Genomic DNA, 15616 nt, shown 5'->3' on the forward strand with positions numbered 1-15616 from the left:
CTCCCAGCTCCCCACCTTCCTCCTCAAAAGAGCATTGCTTTTAAGTATTGGGCTTTTGAAGACATTTCTCCAAAAATATTTTTAAATCTCTGGGCTAGATTTTTACCTTTTAGTTCTAGGAGTCTGTTTATGAGTGATCTTAGTCAAATCTTTTGAAGCAATTCATTGGGCTTTAATCCCTGTCATCTCCTTCCAGGTGTCAATGTGACTTTAAGTGGGGTTCTGGTGTAAATCAGAATCAGAAGAAATCAGAAGAAATCAGAAGAAGCAACGAGGAAAGATAAGGTGCCCAGGGGCCCACCCTTGGCCGGCGTGGACTTCATGGTCCAGTAAAAGGTGTGTATGTGAGAGGCTCCCAGGGGAGGTGCTGCCTTCCCACTCCAACCCTGACATGGGGAGACCCTGATAACAGGGTATCACCACCTAAGAGCCCACTGGCTTCCCCCACAGGGGGGCAGGGCAGTATGGCTTCTCTCTCCCTGCCATGTGGATTCCCGCATCCGCCCACATGCCCCCAGTGTCCCCGTGGAACATGCGCAGCACCCCACCGTGCAGTGTTTGCCCAAGGCCCTTCAATCTGGTGTGCACAAGGCAGGGCCAGATGTGCTGTTGTCCGTGGCTCTGCCACCCCGGCCCCAGCCTGGCCCAATGCTCCCAGCTTAGATTGGCCCTAGAAAACTCCCCGTGGGGGCCACCTCCCTGAAATTCCCTCTGGGGGTGTGGCAGGACCCAAAGCAGACCAAGCAGAGCCTCGGGGCCTCTGGGGCAGACAGCACCTTGTTCGAGCCTTTGGTTCTGCTCCAGGGGAACGTAGGCTGAGGCCCAAGATGGTCCTGCAGTGACCAGACAAGGTCAGGAGGGATGAGGATGGCCGTGTCCCGCTTGTCCCCCTACATTCATTCACTCGTTCACCCAGCATCAGTGAGCCAAACAGATGGTTCAGCTTATGATCTAGGGTGGCTGGTGGGGGAGACGGCAATCAAACTAAGTAAGTAAAATATGTAGAATTTCAAATGGCGACCAGGGAGAAAAGCAGGACGGAGTGAAGGGAAAGTGCTGGAGTAGGGGGTACGCTTTGCAACGGCACGGCCAAAGAAAGCCTCCTGAGAAGGTGAGCTGTGAGCCGTCCTGAGGATGTCTGGGAAGAGCATTCCAGGCGGAGGGAACAGCAAGTACAGAGCCTTAAGGCAGGAGTGTACCGACTTAAGAAGCCGTGTGGCTGGAGCCAAGTGGGTACAAAGAGAGCGCCTAGTGGGTGAGCAAGGTTAGGGGCTGTATGCAAGGCCATTGCCACGCCACGGCCTTTGGATTTACTCGGAGGGTGCGGAGGCACTGCCAGGGGTTGAGGCAGAGCGCCTCAGTGTGGAACCTCGGCCACCCTCCCCTCTGCCCCGCGGCCTCGACCTTGCTCCCAGCCGAGGGGACCCTCTCCAGGAACCCACTAGCTTCCCGAAAGTGACGTTCCCAGCTCCCCAGCTTCCTCCGGCCCTGTCTTGAGGAGCCCTCCACCCTTGAGGGAAAACCCGCTTGGGTTTTACCTGCTACTCAGCCCTCAGGGAGGTGAGGGCTTGTCCTATTGGGTCTCCCATGAGCTGTGCCATCTAACCCTCACCAGCCACACTAACCCCAGATAGGACAGGCCCTCCGGGAAGGCTCCACCGCCCTGCGGAGGGGATGGCCCTAGGAGCCTCCCTACATTGAGTGTCCTTGGGGAGAAGAAAGCAATGTGCCCCCAGGCCCTTTGCGGTCCGTTTCCTCCCACCCTCCACCCTCCACCACTGCACTTCATCCACAGGGCCTCACTGCACTTCATCCACAGGGCCTCGGTGCTTCACTAACAACAGCTGGTGGGGGAGACGGCAATCAAACTAAGTAAGTAAAATATGTAGAATTTCAAATGGTGACCAGGGAGAAAAGCAGGACGGAGTGAAGGGAAAGTGCTTGTTCTTGTTCTTGCCCCAGGGCCTTTGCACAAACTGTTCTAGCTGCCCTACGTGCTCTTTTCTCTGGGGTTCACATGACTGATCCTCCCTTTTACCTGCTCACAAAGGCCCTCCCTTGAGTACCCCCAAAAGCAGACATCCTGATGGCCCTCCCAGTCCCCCACCCCCACCCCACCCCATGACTTATTTCCTGTGTGACATGTCTCCATCACAAATTTTCTTGTTCATTTATTTGGTGACTCTAATACTCGGTAGCATGCCCAGTGTGTGGAGCCCAGGCATCTTGTTTGCAGCTGGAAGCACACAGTAGGCCGTCGCTGAGCATTGCATGAATGAACGCATGGCAGGGGGTGGAGACGGGCCTGAGAAGGGCCTAGGAAAGGGTGAAGAAGGCCCACAGGGGCCCGAGTGGGGCTTTAGGAACCTAATTGCCACACGGGACCTGGGTGGGGACCAGAGTGGTTAAATGCAGGCAGGCAGGCAGGCCCAGGGTGCACAGGGCAGAGTGCTCACCCGGACGTGCTGGCAGGAAGGAGACCTGTACAGGGTGCCTGGTCCAGGGAGAGGCAGGGTGGCTGAGAGGGAGGTGTCCCCACCATTCACTGGCTCCATCCTCAGCCTGGTCTGTGTGGGTGGGGGGTGGGGACAAGAGGATAGCACCTCCTGGACCGGGCACTGCCATCCCACTGGCTCGACACAGCTAGTGGACACTCAGACACGTGACAGAGCAGGGAGCGCGCCCTGCCTAAGGGAATGAGCACACCTGGGGGGACCAGGGGCTCTGGCCCCTCACCTGGGCCCTTCTTCTGTCTTGTGAGTTCCTGGTGACACCTAGTGGCCAACATCCTTGGTGCACTGTTTTCCCCATTCCCCAAATTCTCCTGGGCCGTAAGGGTGTCCCGGTCTGAGGCCTCTACCCACTCACATACTCCCCGTGTCCCACGAGGACTCTGGGGCTCACACCCACATGCTCACTCTCACACCCTCTCTTGTCCTTCCCACACAGTGACAGGGCCCCAGGTGCCAAGGGGATATCCTCGGGCCCTCCAGGCTGAGGGTCTCTGGTGCCCCACCAGGGCTGCTCCTGCCCTCCAGCCCGCCCCCCCCCCCCGGCCCCAGGTGCACCCACCAGCTAGTGCCCCCTGGGGACAGAGCCTGGAGAAGATTGTGTAATGGCACCTCCAGCTCTCCGCAGCCCGGCCTCACGGATGCTGCTGCTAGAAACAAACCCCGGGCGGAGAGAGGCACAAGGCCAACGTCAAAAAGCAGCAAGAACCCGGAGGTTGCCATCCTGACCAGAAGCCTGTGAAGGCTCGGCCCGTGGGCAAGGCCCACTCCAGTGAGCGTGAGGACCCGTGAGGACACCCGGCAGGGAAGGGACCTGGAGCCAGGCCAGCCAGGCCCAGGAGCAGACATGTGCACATGGCCAAGAGCAACCTCAGCTGAGCCAGGGCCAGGCGGCTTGCCTCACTGCAAGGAGCCCGAGGAACTGGGGGAAAGGCCTGGTAGGCAGGATGCCCGGACCTACCAACTGAGGCATGGGGCACGCATGACCAGAAGTGCAGGGTGGTGCCCAGGGCCTGGGACCCCAGACCCAGCCGGCCTGAAGGGACCAACTTCAGGTATACCAGGACCGCTGGCCTTCCCACCCCCCCCCCCTCCGTCGTTGCCAGGAGAGGAGGGCAAAGATCACTGTCCCAGCTCCGAGATGGGCACTGCGGCCTGGCACGAGCCCACAGAGACAGAGTTGCTGACGCCTCACTTTCTAGAGTCTCAGAGTCTTTACTCCTATGTCCTCCCAGGACCCAGGTGCCCCTCACCACCGTGCACCCCGCCCCCCCCCCCCCCCCCTTGCTGGCTTGCGGATGGCGTCCTCCAGCAGTGCGCCCTCTCCAACCTGTCCCACCACCCGGCCTCCAGTCCCTGCTCTGCACAAAGGAGGTGCCCCACCCCCGGATTAGAGAAACCAGGGCACCACAGGACAGGAAGGCTCTCTGCTAAGGACTGAGGAGTGGCCAGGGAGGGCGCTGCAGCCCACAGCCCTCGCCTGCTTGCCTGGCATGAACCTTGGTCAGGGACAGGCAGGCTTCGGGGTAGATAAAGAGAGAGGTGAAGACCAGCTCCAGGTGCTCCCAGCTGCTGCCATGCCCGGTGCTCCATGACTCAGGGACACCTTAGGACCTGGAAGTCCAGGCCCCACAGGGGTAGATGCCAGGGGCTGGGCCCTCTAAGGGTCCCCCAGATAGGAATTTAGGAGCCCCTCTGCCTCCCAGGCTCTCCCTAAGCCCCAGCCCCACTTTGGGTTGGCGCAGACCTTCCCGGGTGGGCACTCTCGGATGGAGAAATTCCAGAGCCCACTCAAGTCCCCATGCTTCTCAGATTCCTTTGGGAGAAGGGGCAGAAGCCCTGGGCAGGGAGCCACGATGCTGGTTCCTCCAAGTCGCTCCCCTCCAGGGCAATAGCCCACTGCTCTCCCACATGTGCCCCTGAGTATGCACCCGCTTCGGTTGTGAGGTGCACAGGGACCTCCGTGGATGAAACAGAATGGAACTGAGTCATGGTCTCAGCCAAGCCACCTCCTCGGAGCCAGACTCTGGCGACACTAGGGATGGGTCGGAGGCAGATGGGAAAAGTGGGATGGGTGGACGCTGCCTTGGGGGCTGGGGCAGCCCAATCAGGGGAGAGGGCAGTCAGGGAGGCTCCCTGGAGGAAGACCCCAGGCTGAGAACGCTCCTCCCGACTAGGACTGGATGGAATCCCAGGGCGACCCAGAGGAAAGGGCGCTCAGGGAGGGCAAGACCCTACGCTGCTGGAAGGTGGGGGCAGGAATTAGGGAGAGGCGGGGGGGGGGCGCCGGGGGCCGGGGGGGGGCCGGGGCAGGCAAGGCTGGAGCATGGGTGCAGTGGGGCCACGGCAGGGAAGGGCCAGATGTCCCTGCAAGGGCCAGGGAGGAGACAGGGATTGGGCCTGAGGGAGAAATCAAGAGGAAGGTTCCCACAGTGTATGTGGGGGTGGGGAGGGCTTCGCGGCCTGGCTGCCCACCCCAGGATGAGAGAACGGGGTAGGTGAGAGGCCCTCCGCGTAGCTGTGCTTTCCCCGGGTGGTATTTAGGAATCGAGGGGAAATGCCGGGTGTGGCAGTAATGGGGGTGCTGTAGGCATTGCTGGTAGGGGCCTGGGGTGTGACGGGAAGGGGGTTCTGACCTGAAACAAGTCGCCCCTTGTCCCACAGTCTCTCAATAGTCCGCCAGACACTTGGACAGGTTGGTGGCTCCCAACTGGGGACAGTTTTGCCCTGGAGGGACCTCTGGCAATGTCTGGAGACATTTCCGATCATCACGACCTGGGATGGGGGTGCTACTGGCACCTGGCAGGTAGAGGCCGGGGGTGCTGCCAGACATCCCACCGTGCACACAGGCGCCGAAAGTGTGGATCCTGGTGGGGGGCACCCCTGTTGGTTATGATCAGAGCCTGGAACCTACTTCCATTTTACATGGTTTCCAAATACAGAATTTTAGGAATGTTAAGAAGCATGAAAACCCAGGGCTGAATGGAATCTGGCTTCGTTTGGAAACTGACCAAGAATCATTTGCCATTTGGGCAAGTCATGTCCCTCAGATGGCACAGTGGCTGCAGCGGGCATCCGAGCCTGGAAGGCCACTCCAAGCCCGGCTGCATCTGCAGCCACAGCCCCCAATTCTACGGAACCAGCACCTGAGTCCTCGGGAGTCACACCTCCACATTTCATCAAGTACACATTATGGAGTTGTAAGTTCTCTTCCTTTTATTCCTCCCCCCCCCCCTTTTTTTTTTTAAGTTAGGACATATTTACTGGTATTTTTAAATTATGATGGTAGGTTAAATTACCTATGAATTTTATTTTGGAATGGTGAGAAGGTGGGATAAGATTCTCTATAGAAGGGGCAATCCGTGTGGTTGCATTGATCAGATTTAGGCGCTCACGGGAGGTGAGGGATCACGAGGAGATGAGGACGAACCCCCAGGGTTCTTGTCTGAGCAGCAGAATGAGGGTATCCCCTGGCTAAGGGAAGGTAGGGGAGACCTGGGCATGATGCTGCCTCTGGGACCCTCGGCTCAAGGAATACTGGGTCTTGGAGTGGACAGCAGAGTGGAAACTACAGACCCATAAATCACCAAGTACAGAAAGGGGGCCTGGAGGGAGTCTCTGGGGTGTTGTTGGGGCAGGTGGGGGCAGGGCCAAGCCCAGGGCGGCCTGGAGGGCAGGGTCTCAGTTCCCTGAGCTGAGGGAGGTCTGAACAGCAGGGGTTAGACATCTTCTGACCTATTCGGAGGCCTCCCTCCAACCACAGGCGGTTTGAGGAAGAAGCCACCTGACCCCACCTAACCCCACAAGGCTGGCCACATGGGGCCTCAACAGACCAGGGCCTCTGCCCGTGAAAATGACAGGCCAGGCGAATGCCAGGAGGGGCCCCAGGGAAGGAGGGGCGCGGGAAGCCCCAGAACCAGGAGGCTCCTGCCTTCCAGGGGTTGCGGGGCGATCCCACTTACCCGCTCTGTGACCTGGGATTGATTATTCCCTCTCCGTGCCTCGGCTTTTTCCTCTTTGAAATGGGGAGATGACATAGTCCCAGCCTGCTCCATCTCCCTCAGACAGTGCCCCAATCCTACCCCATGGCCTGGCCAGGCCAGCACCTCACCTCCTGGCAGGACCCAGTCCTGGCAGCCTGACTGGGGCCCGCACCCGTGGGCAGCCTGGATCTGATGGAGGTGCGTTGCATCCTGACTTCACACTTCTCCCTTCAGTCAGAGGGGCCAAAGAGGAAGAGTTGCAGCAGATGTTGGTCCCAAAGGCCCTTGGCCATGGTGCTGGGTGGGCCCGAGGCTCCCAGCCCCACTGCTGACTCATATCAGGACAGGGCAGCAGGGCGATTCGAACCCTCCTTTAGCGGGGATTTCAGTCCAGCCCACCCAGGGGCCGACGGCAGGGAGACCCTGCTGACACTGAGAGCTCTCCTCCTCAGACCCTTCGGAGGGCACCCAGGCCCCTGCGGGCCCCTCTGGACAAGGTCCCTGGAGAAGTGGCCTCCGTGGCTCCAGAGTGGCTGCCCACCACCACCCAGGGAAGTCAGATCCCCCTGTCCTCGCTGGCTCTGGCATCAGTCAGCATAGGGGTGCCCCCACCGGAGGGAGCTCTAGCTGTGGATGGGGAGGGGACACCCGGGAATGACCTCCTGCGGTGCCCTGGGACCCGTGTCCTCAGATCCACGCGGCAGCTGGTGGTGTGCACATTAAAAGCACTGGCTTGTTACAAGTACACACTGAGTTGCCCCACTGTTTTGTCACTGGTTTTGATGTTTGTTGGGGTTTGGGGCCTCAGAGGGGCCTGCCCCTGTGGCCAGCCCCACGCTGCCCGCTTCCCTCCAGGGGCGCCCACTCTGCCGCCCACGCCTTTCCCAGGCTCATGCCTCCCTGCCTGTTGGACAGGTGGGAAAGCTGGGCCGCGGGGCCTGCAGAGCCCCTGCCCACAGGTCACAGTCGGCCTGCCAGGGCGGCTCCACTCAGCTGTGAGAAAGTCTGGGTCCCATCAGATAAAGCTCTGGGCCCTCCCCACACCACCGCCACCGCAGGAGGCTCTGCCGCCTCCCAGCCCCTCCCAGCCCTGCACCGAGGCAGGTGTGCCGCTCGGAATGAATTTCACCACAATCTCTCTCTGGTTTCACTATGAGTGTCCTGACCCAGGCCAGCCCCCCAGGCTCCTGGGGCCTCCCCTGCACCTCTGGGGCCAGGAGGCAAGCCTGCCCCTCAGGCAGCAGCCAGAGGATGCCTGGGCAGCCCTTAAGAAGGACTTTCCTGGCTCCCAAAGGATTCCGTGGTCCCAGAACAGGCTGAGTCCTGGTCCCAGGAAGCCTGCGCCACCCTCCCCGGGCCCCCTGGAGCAAGGTCCAGCAGAGGCCTGGATTCCTTGGCCGCTCAGAGGTAGACTACCAGGGGCCATCCCAGGGACCAGGAGGCTGCCCTCTGGTGGTGCCTTATGGAATGGCAGGTGTCCTTAAGTGGGGTCCAGAAGGCTGCCTGGCAGAATTTGGGGCTCAGAAAACCAGGAAGAAGAAAAGAGCCCAGTTTGAGAGCAGAGGCCCAAACTCCAGTTTCTCATGTTCCTTAGTGGTACCTGCTACCCACAGCCCCATCATTACCAACAGGGTTATGCCTATAGAAGCCTTAGGGGAGGAGATGGGTGACACAGGAAGACATGAGAGTCCTAGACCATCTCTCCCCCTCCCCCACCCCCCATTTTCCTCTCCTGACCAGTGGGGCCCAAAACCCTACAACCTAAACCAGCTGCCTCCCACAGCAGCTGTTGGCACTGAAGGATCATGTGCCACCCCCACTCCTTCCACCTCACAGATGTTAAGTGACTCGTCCAGTTTACAAGTCAGTCACAGAATGGGACTAAAACCTGCATCTCTCTTTTTTAAAAAGAAATTTTTTTTTTTTAGTTTTACTTTTCATTGTGTGTTTTTTTTATTGTGATGAAAAACATATAGCATACAATTTTCCATCTTTTTTTTTTCAATTATAGTTCACATTCAATATTATTCTGTATTAGTTTCAGGTGGTTTGACAAAATAGTGGTTTGACAGTCAGTTTGATGCCTCTCTGTCTCCGGATCTATTTTTGTTCATCAGTTTATTGATTTTTTTTTTTAAGAGAGATAGGAAGGGAGAGGGATAGGAAGATAGAAACATCATTGATCGGCTGCCTCCTGCACACCCCCTACTAGGAATTGAGCCAGCAACCCAGGCTCGATTGGCTCATGGGTCAATGCTCAACCACTGAGCAACACCAGCCAGGCTGAACCTGCCTCTCTTGATTCCCAAGTCAGACACCTGGGACTCTTCCCTGAGGACCTACTGGGAGGAAGGCCACGTCTCTACCTTTGAGGAGCGCCAGCCCAGAGGGAAGATAACAGCAAGGAGAGGGAGCAACATGGGCACATCATCCAGTGTGGGGACCAGGATGGCTCCCTGGGGGAGGTGATAACCAGGTTTATTCACCAGGGACAGTGAGCATAAGGGTGTGCGGGGTGCAGGCCCGGGAGACAGCATGGTCAAGGCAAGGTAGGGACCAACATCTGAGCCTGCAGAGCTGGGAACAGTGGCCTTAAGGAGAGTGACCACACATCCCAGTGTACTCAGACATCCTGCTTTATGCCTATTACCCAGGTGTAGTTATTAATAGCACCCCTTTCGTTTTCAAAAGTATCCCAGTTTGGACTGTAAGTGAAATGATCTCCCTACTGAAACATCACTGTGAGGGGCGATCCTTACCCCCGTGGCTGTAATGGGCAAGGGCAGTTTGGGGATGGGGCTGGGAGGTTAGAATTTGCACTTTGGAGCAATCCCGGGGTGACAAAGATAGGTGGCCAGCCTGGAGGACAAAGGTGGGCAGTGGAGAGTATCGGGTGGAGTGTGTGGTATGAAGTGGTAAAGGCCAGAGGTGGGAGGGGAGAATGGGATGTGGGTCCATCGCAGGAGGGCATGGATGGCCCTGTGTGGCAGCATCGTTTGATCATTCCAGAAGCCCTGAATGTGCAGACTGAGCCCTTAGGCCTGGCGAGGTGGTCCCTGACATGGACCCCCACACCAGGAAGAGCCAGAATGTCATCAGCACCAAACAGAGAGGGTGTGGTGTGTGTGTTTTTTTTTCTTTTCATTTTAGTCTCGGAACATTTTGAAGCTTAATAACTAACTGAACACAGGTGAAATGTGAGAGAGAAACAAGTGGGCTAAGAGGAGTGAGTGAATGCGTGTGTGTGTGCGTGTGCGTGTGTGTGTGTGTGTGTGTGTGTAGGGGGGCTGTTACAGCCTTCACCCTAGGAAACCAGGGCGGGTGGGGAATGATGCTTTATTGCTTTTGTTTACAGTTGGCTGCCCCCAATCACCAACAGGGTGTCCAGGCAGCCAGCTCTCCATAACTGTGCTTCCTCTATTCTCTGTTCCATCATGACATTTGGAGAGGGGATTAGAAAGGCCTGGAAATCCCCGGTTGGAAAAGTGAGGTGTAGAGAAAGGGTTACCAGGCCAACCCCCATCCCACGTGTGTGCTCAGACCCAAGCGTGTTTGACACTGTCCCAGCTTCCACTCTGCCCTATGAGGAGCAGAGCGAAGAAGTAAAATGGAGTCACTGTGGTCAAGTTGCTAAATTACTAAAATCAGGTAGGCTGCGGCAGAGGAGATTATTCTACTCTTGCTTTAACTAGTCTGGAAACTTAAACTTTTGATAAACTATCCTATATAATAAAAAGCATAGTATGCAAATTGTCCCCTCAACCAGGAGTCCATCTGGGAGTTTGACCAGGGGGCGGGGCCGGCCAGGGGAAGGGAGGGAGGCCCGGGCCAGCAGCAGCAGCTGCTAGGGACCCTACCAGTGCACAAAGTTTATGCACTGGGCCTCTAGTGTGTGTGTGTGTGTGTGTGTGTGTGTGTACACATACACACACTGTGGTAGTGCTCTTATTACCCCCTAAAGAATTTATCTCTAGCCAAAGTTTTCTGACTCATTAACTCTTGGTCAACACCTGCCCCCCTTGGTAGTGGCCATCAGGACTGCCCTGGGAGTGTGGTACAGGCCTGGAGTGTGAATGAGGGCTTGGCCATGGCAGAGTTTAATTTGTGACTTCTAAATATTTAGGCATAGAGTACGTGGAACCTTGGTTTGTACTTCTGCCCAGGAAGTGTTAGGAGTGGACCTGAGTAGGGGCTGTCTAGCCAGGGTGCAGAGGGAGGAGAGAAAAGAAGGCAAGAAAGGGCAGCAACAATGTCCAGGGCCAGGAAGCCCACAAGACAGAACCAAGAGCCATCGACAAAGAGATGCCTGAGACTGACAGGGAATGGTTTGGGATCAGAATGGCAGGAAGCAAGGAGGCACTGAGGCTGCCTGAGTGGATGGCTGGGCTGGAACTGCGGGTAGGAAGGAGAAGAGGGGCTGAGGCCAGAACTGGTGTGGGAGCACTGAAGGGGTCCAAGGCCATGAGGAGCTGGTGGAGAAGGCAGGCCCAGAGTTCACCCCTCCCCCCCCAGCGCAGATCCTGTCCCACCCAAGGACCATGCCCAGGACATGTTTAATGTCCTATTCCAGTTCAAATGAGTGTACTAGTAACCTCCATACGAAAAACGGCGCAAACTACTAGTGTTTACCTTTTTAATATATTTTTAATTGATTTCAGCGAGAAACATCAATGATGAGAGAGAGCCACTGATAGGCTGCCTCGTGCATGGCCCCTACTGAGGATTGAGCCCGAAACCCAGGCATGTGCCCTTGACCGGAATCGAACCCGGGACCGTTCACTCCACAGGCTGATGCTCTATCCACTGAGCCAAACCAGCTAGGACCACTGGTGTTTAACTTTAAGCATTCTGGGTGGATGTGAAGTAGCATCTCATTCTGGTTTTAATTTGCATTTCCCTGAGGACTGATGAGGTTGAACAGGTACCTGTTCAGGAGCTTACCAGCCATTGACAGCCTCTTGTGTGAAGCACCTGTTTAAAGTCTTTTTCCTATTAATTTGAAGTCATTTTCCTATTAATTTGAAGTCATTTTCCTATTAATTTGAAGTCGTTTTCCTATTTTTTAGATACAAGTCCTTTATCACATAGATGTATTGAAATAACTTTTATTATATGTGGCTTACCTTTTCTTCTCTTAATCATGGCTTTTGATTAACAGATGTTTCTAATTTTGTGTAGTCCAATTTATCACTTTTTTGCTAATAGTGCTTTTATCACTTTCTTACTAATAGTGCTTTTTGTGTCCTGATTAAGAAGATAAATCTATTCTCTCCACATCTTCTTCTAGCAGCTTTGTGCTTTTACCTTTCCACATACATTTCCCTTTCACACTCACGCCTGTGAGGGTGGGGGTGGGGTGGGGACAGGAGGATGGCACCGCCTGGACCTTTGCACGTGCTGGACTGGTGCACTGTTTTCCCCACCCCCCACATTCTCCCAGGGCCATAAGGGTGTCCTGGTCTGAGGCCCCTTATGACCTAGTGTGGCTGGTGGGGGAGACGGCAATCAAACTAAGTAAGTAAACTATGTAGAATTTCAAATGGTGACCAGGGAGAAAAGCAGGACGGAGTGAAGGGAAAGTGCTGGAGTAGGGGGTACGCTTTGCAACGGAACGGCCAAAGAAAGCCTCCTGAGAAGGTGAGCTGTGAGCCGTCCTGAGGATGTCTGGGAAGAGCATTCCAGGCGGAGGGAACAGCAAGTACAGGGCCTTAAGGCAGGAGTGTACCGACTTCAGAAGCCGTGTGGCTGGAGCCAAGTGGGTACAAAGAGAGCGCCTAGTGGGTGAGCAAGGTGAGGGGCTGAGTAGAATAATAGCAAGAGTAGAATAACCTCCTCTGCCGCAGCCTACTTGATTTTAGTAATTTAGCAACTCGACTACAGCCATTGCCACGCCACGGCCTTCGGATTTACTCGGAGGGTGCGGAGGCACTGCCAGGGGTTGAGGCAGAGCGCCTCAGTGTGGAACCTCGGCCACCCTCCCCTCTGCCCCGCGGCCTCGACCTTGCTCCCAGCCGAGGGGACCCTCTCCAGGAACCCACTAGCTTCCCGAAAGTGACGTCCCCAGCTCCCCAGCTTCCTCCGGCCCTGTCTTGAGGAGCCCTCCACCCTTGAGGGAAAACCCGCTTGGGTTTTACCTGCTACTCAGCCCTCAGGGAGGTGAGGGCTTGTCCTAGTGGGTCTCCCATGAGCTGTGCCATCTAACCCTCACCAGCCACACTAACCCCAGATAGGACAGGCCCTCCGGGAAGGCCCCACCGCCCTGCACCATTGTTCCAGCACCGTTTTTGTTGTTGTTGTTAATCCTCACATGAGGATTTTTTTTTTTCCCATTGCTTTTTCAGAGAGAGTGGGAGAGAGGGAGGGAAGGGGGAAAAGAGAGAACAACATCAATGTGAGAGAGACACATCAACTGGTTGCCTCTGGCAGGCACTCTAACCAGGGGTGGGGAGCGAACCACAACTCAGGTATATGCCTTGACCGGGAATCGAACCTGCAACCCTACAGTGTGCAGGCAGGCAGACGCTCTAACCGTTGAGTGCACTGGCCAGGGCAACCCAGCACCATTTATTGAAAAGTCTGCCCTTTCTCCACGCCCTGAGATGTCAACTTTGTGGTGATGAACCAGGTGTCCACAGATGGAAGAGTCTGTTTCTGCATCTTCTGTTTCGTTCTTCTGGTTGGTTTGTTTATCCTTGCACTGAACCCGGACTGTTTCCCTAGCTGTGGGGTAAGTCCTCCACCTCTGTTCTTCTTCATCCATATTTTAGACTCAGTTTGTCAAGTTTCATAAAAATAAAATGAAATAAAATCCATGCAAACCTCAGCAAAACCCTTGGGACTTGGAGTGCATTGGCTCTATAGATCAATTCTATAGTTCAACTTAGAGAAAAATCAACATCTTAAATTCTAATCCATGAATAGAGACTATCCCTCAATTACCTTACATCTTACATAGTGTCGTGTTTTATGGTTTCCGTGTGTAAATTGTACACATAATTCACTAGATTTATTTTTAGGTATTGATTTTTATGCTGTTATAAATTTAATTTTCTAATTGTTGCTGGCATAAAGAAACACAATTAGTTTTTTATATTGGACTTATGCCCAGTGATAAATTAACTAATTAACGCTAAGTTTACTTATAAATTTTTTAGATTTTTCTACTCAATTATGTCACATGGGAATGATAGTTTTATGTTTTTCTTTCCCATCTCAATAGCTTTTTACTGCTTTTCAGACTGGCTTTTTTCACTTGGTAACATGCATTTAACTTTTCTCCCTGTCATTTCACGGTTTGATAGCTCATTTCTTTCTAGCCTTAAACACTATTCCATTGAGTGGATGTACCACAGTTAATGTGTCCATTCACCTGCTGCAGGACATCTTGATCACTTCCAAGTTTTGGCAATTATGAAAAAAGCTGCTGTAAACATCCATGTGCAGATCTTTATGTGGATATGTCTTCAACGTCTTTGGATAAATATCAAGGAGCACCGTTGCCGGATTGTATGGTAAGAGTTATTTTAGTTTTGTAAGAAACTGCCAAGGTAGCTGTACCACTTTGCATTCCCACCAGCAATGAATGAGAGTTCCTATTGCTCTACATCCTCGCCAGCACTTGATGCTACCAGCGTTGTGGATTTTGGTTACTAGGAAGTGTGCCTTTTACTTCCTTTTCTTGCCTTACTGTACCCACTAGGACCTCCAGCACAGTGGTGTATATAATTGAAGAATGCTAGCATTCTTTCTCATCTCCAGACTCAATGGAAAAGCATCCATCATGTCACCATTAATTAGCATGATTTGAATTGTAGGACGTTGTTGTTTGTTTGTTTGTTTCTTGATGGGGTTTGGGTTTGGGTCGATATCTTTATCAGACTGAGAAAGTTCTCTTCTGTTCCTAATTTGTTAAGAGTTTTTGTCCGTTTAAATCATAGATGACTGTTTTCTCAACCTATTGAGAAGATCCCGTGGTTTTCTTTGTTTTTCTCTGTTTATGTGGGGGAGCTGTACGGATTGACTTTGGGATGGTAAAGCAATTTTACCAACCGTTTCTTCCCACTGCGGTTTGCAGGTTCTAGTTCAGCCCCCACTGAAATGGCCTCCTGAGCTGTGGGCCGGAGCAGCGCCGTGCAAATTCCTTCCTGTGCCCTGCGCTGGAGTCAGCCCTTCTCCAACGCTCCCCGTTCCAGGTGCCAGGAGGCTCACCCTCCAGCACCACGGGCTCCTGCCAGTGAGTCTCATGCCACCCCCAGGGTGCTCTAGCCCTGGCTGGACCCTGGCGTTGCCAGTGACTGGATATGGGGCGTCAAGCCAGCAGGTGGCGGCTACCCGGTGACCAGGACTACCCCGGGGAACCAGAGCTCTGCTGCCTCCCCTCACCCACTCCCCCGCCCTGGCGAGAGGCTCCTTTAAGAGAGCCAGCCGCTGAATGAGGCTCGCTGGGGCGGGAGGCGGGGCGCCAAGAATGCCTACTTCCACTACGGGTGGCCTCCCTCCCTGTCTCCCCAGGACGTCCCCCCAGGGCCCATCCGGATCCCTACTCCCAGGTCCCCGGCCCCAACTACCAAGTCCCTTCTCATCCTGCACCACCAGGCTCACACACCTCGATGCTCCAGATCCCAGTTCCAACTCCAGGCCCAGCGCCACCCCCTGTCCGCCCTACGGCTGTCGGACCCCAGACAGCGCCCCCCGCCCCGCTAGCCGCGAGGCCTCGGGGAGGGGGGAGGACGGGGCGCTTGGCGCGGCCTCATCCACATGCAGGGGACGGCGCGTGGTGGCGGCCGCCAGGAAAAGACAAAGGCTGTTCCGCCGGCGGCTGCACCGTGCCAGGCTCGCCCCGCCCGCAGCCCCGGTGGGCCCCGATGCGCCTTCCCCGCCCCCCGCCCCCCCCCCCTTCCTTGTGTCTGCTCCGGGAAGGGGGGGGGGGGAGAGGAGCAGTCCCCGAGGGCTTCCAGGAAGAGGCAACCTCCCTCAGCTCCCGCAAGCCTGACTTCCTCCTGCGACCTGGGAGCCACAGTCCTTTCTCTGTCTCCCGGCAGTGGAGGTGGCTCATCTCCGTGAACCAGACCAGGCTGGACTGCGCGGGTCCTTCGCCAGAGACCAGAGTTCTAGGCCGCTGAT

This window comes from Eptesicus fuscus, chromosome 21 (assembly GCF_027574615.1).
Source record: "Eptesicus fuscus isolate TK198812 chromosome 21, DD_ASM_mEF_20220401, whole genome shotgun sequence".
NCBI classification, from domain to species: domain Eukaryota; kingdom Metazoa; phylum Chordata; class Mammalia; order Chiroptera; family Vespertilionidae; genus Eptesicus; species Eptesicus fuscus.